The sequence below is a fragment of the Nuphar pumila genome, chromosome 17, assembly GCF_984573655.1.
Source record: "Nuphar pumila chromosome 17, dmNupPumi1.hap1.1, whole genome shotgun sequence".
NCBI classification, from domain to species: domain Eukaryota; kingdom Viridiplantae; phylum Streptophyta; class Magnoliopsida; order Nymphaeales; family Nymphaeaceae; genus Nuphar; species Nuphar pumila.
The window spans coordinates 70,339,720-70,343,283 of record NC_143265.1 but is presented as its reverse complement, the minus strand read 5'-3'; the positions used below and the strand labels follow the sequence as shown (position 1 = coordinate 70,343,283).

The following is a 3,564-nucleotide window of genomic DNA, read 5'->3' as shown; positions in this document are numbered from 1 at the left end:
TGGTTTACCTTGTAGCCTATTAAGAGACCCAGTTCTCGGTGAGTGTTCTTCGTCATCAAAAAATCTATGAGAACACAACTTGCAAACGTTCTGCAATTAAGTGGACTCACCTATTGCACGTAGAAACATACACACGCCCACGTATACACAAAGATTAAATGACCTCTTTTTAAATTTGAATGCACACCATTGACATGTCTCTAGGAGATATCATACATAAAAGGAGATGTAGTTCTTCATTAACAACTTATATATTGGCGTTCAGACCCTAGATTATCGTATCTATGAGAGAATGAACTGGAGATCCAAATCCTTCATTATGATGATATTTGTAAATATTTGTCCTTTTGGCTTCAAACTTATTCAAATATGGTCATATCCATCCCACTTCCGAGTCCAAGAAGGCACACAAGGACTCCATCTGAGAAGCCAAGCTGGGTCCAGCGCAAGCGTCCCCCATCAACTCCTCGAGCATGGCTTGGTGCAAATGATAGCTTGGTTCCCCACATTCCATCCCAACCCCATCTTTGTTATTGTCACCCTCTACATCATTGACCAACCCCTCACCATTGAATCTCAACAGCTCATAGTCTATCAAATCGGATATCTCAATATAGCGCCCACCAACATTCACATCCTTGAAACCGTCCTCATATGCCACTTCTTTAACGTTTATGTGGGATGTGTCCTCTTGACTCTCTCTGGCTGATTCGTTCTTAGCTGCTACCATGCAGTTGTTGAGCTCATCAGATGGTGGATTCATGGTGTCCATGCAGCTCATGGCCGCCACGCGAACCGCCGGGCTCTCTCGCGGCTTGCCATCGCTCCTCTGCCGCTTGCTTGCCGATCTTTTCAACGGATTCTTGGTCTTCCTAGGGCTGGTGCGTTTCTGGGTAGATAAGGGTGTTTGCTTCTGCTGCAGCTTCTTGACCAGGTTGGTGTTCCAGTAGTTCTTTATTTCATTGTCTGTACGACCTGGTAGTCTGCCTGCTATCAGAGACCATCTTCACCAACCCAACAACAACAACAACTCGCGTCATTCACCAGGTTAGTTTTACCAATTTACTAGGTTTACTGTATACAATTTATTAGCCAAGACCACCTACGTTGCCCTCATCACTGATGAAGTGATGGAATTCAGGTACTTTTTTTTTTTTTGAGGTGCTCATTTGGGAGAAATTTCTTTCAGGAAAGAAATAATCCAGCAAAGTGTCATAGGCAGCGGACCTCATTCATGATTTTTAGGGAGAGAGAGAGATCAGAGAAAGAGTTGATTTTAGTTCGGCAAAACTCACTAGCTATATAGGTGATCAATAATTGAAAAGCACCTTTCAGTCGGCTCCTTTTTTCTTAAATCTTAATGAGTTTGATGTGAACCCGTAATGGTTCCACTGTTGGCTACTTTTAATGGGGGGGGCACTCATCTGCTTTTGTTGGGGAATGGTTTCTTTAATTAGTACAAGTCATCATTTTTTTTGTTCATAATATATTGACTATGGGCCAAATCAGTTTCACTCATTCCCAAAGTCATCCCTATCTTCGTACCCCTATTTTGGATTTCGTTGATGCAAATTGTTTTGATCAAATCAGACTATAAATGTGAAATTCATCATTCATTTTGTGAAGATAGTAATTTAAATCACCCAAACTGTGTTCCTGATTTTTCGGCGATTCAAAATTCAACGGTTGACAAAACACAAAATTTTGAGATTTAAAAAATCACATTTTTTTATAAAAAAAATACAACCCATGGGTCAATTCTTATGAATATCGACTATGCTGAATCCATCAGATTTGATCAAACCAACTTGCATCGTAAGATTTAAGAAGGTTACGAAGATAGGGGATGAGTGGAACCGAACTGGGAGAGGTCATGCTTTTGACTCAAATGAGATTAAAAAGAATGGGAATGCAAATTGCAGGTATGTGCCCTCTATGTCGTAAAGAGGAAGAAAGCTTCATTCATCTTTTTATTAGTTGCCCAATGATTGTTTATGTGTGGAGAAAGGTGGTGATTTTTGGAATTCCAAGACCCAAAATTTGGATACAAGTGTCGACTAAGTATCAAGAGAGAAGGATCACCTGTTTCCAAGGAGCTTATGCATTCTGATGATGAGCTCTTCCTCATCATCTGAAATATTTCCTCTCTTGATATCAGGTCTCAGATAATTCAACCAACGAAGCCTACAGCTTTTCCCACAACGATTTAATCCTGCAAAAAGAGTTAAAAATGCCGCAATCAAACATGGGATTCACAAAATGCATATAGATTTTGAGAGACCGTCTTGGATGATATTACCAAAATAATGTCTTTAAAAAAAAAAAGATATTACCAAATTAATGATTAATTACGATAGCGGTGCTAGCCATGATTTTCTTTTAATAACGAGAAACCGACCTAGGAATATGGGGGTCACTTAATGGGCCTCCTCTTAGCTAGATAATATACCCCCAGTGGGTGGCCTAGGCCGCAAAGGACTGTTGAGCCAGGTTGTGATCGAACAGCCAAGGCAAGAGAGTCGATTCAGCTGGCATATGAAGAGAGTGTAAAAAGAAGCCAGTTCAAGATGAGAGACAAAGAAATTGAATCAGCTTTGGAAGGTTTCTGCATGTTTAGAAACTCCAATTCTTAGGTTGTAGCCTTTAAAACCTTGTCCTCCCACGGCACAGCGCCTAGGGGACATTCCTTACTCAGGCATTGAATATTCCCACAAAGATTGACATAAAAAATTGCATGAATTAGTCGTGGATGCAAACCAGCCGCATGGTTATCGACTTATTTTACTGCATATCCAATATTAAAACGAAAAAACTAAAAAACACAAAGAGCTACTATTTCATGTTGGGATTGAATGTATGATGAAACCCATCCTATTTCAAATGATGGGATCCGTTTCCTGTGCATAGGGCAGCAAACAACTCTAAACAATTGATTCTCGTTCCCCGCCTGCGTCTCTCTCTCTCTCTCTCTTGAAAGAAGATATCATTGACATGTAGAAAAATAAGAAAGCAGGTACTCTCTCTCTCTCTCAAGTGCGGGTTTTGAGTAAGAAACTACCTGCTTTCTTAGGTAGAGTTCTCCATCTTCCTTCACCATGAGACTTGACGTAGTCGATCAGGATTTTGTCTTCTTGAGCAGTCCAAGATCCTCTGTTGAGGCCCTCCTTTGAGCAGCAAGGACTTCTACCCATTGTGGAGACTATGGGCTATACACGTCTAGAAACGAAGTGTGTGTGGACTTTTATAGCAAGTCTCCTGCTGACTGCAAGGTGAGGGATAACAAGAGACCCAAACTTCCGTGGAATCTACTACACCTGCCCTAAAGGGGGAGGGCAGATTAGGTACAGTCACATAACACATTCCAATCTTGTCATTACTTGTAGTCTTATGAAAATCCAATGCATAAGCTTTTTGTTTTTGTTTTTTTTTTGTATTTGTTAGTGTATGCATATACTGGCATGATCAAACCATGTAACTTTCATTGTCGCCATTGTTGGCGAAATTAAGACCTCTAGTTTAAGTGGAAATTTAATTATCCCATGTAGAAAAACGTTTGAAGTTTCA

At 40.3% G+C, this 3,564-nt stretch overlaps 1 pseudogene; it reads right to left on the bottom strand.

Annotated features, from left to right (window-relative positions):
* Window positions 1–373: 373 nt before the first annotated feature.
* LOC149812153 (transcription factor MYB32 pseudogene) lies at window positions 374–3,191 on the bottom strand (annotated as a pseudogene).
* Window positions 3,192–3,564: the final 373 nt, after the last annotated feature.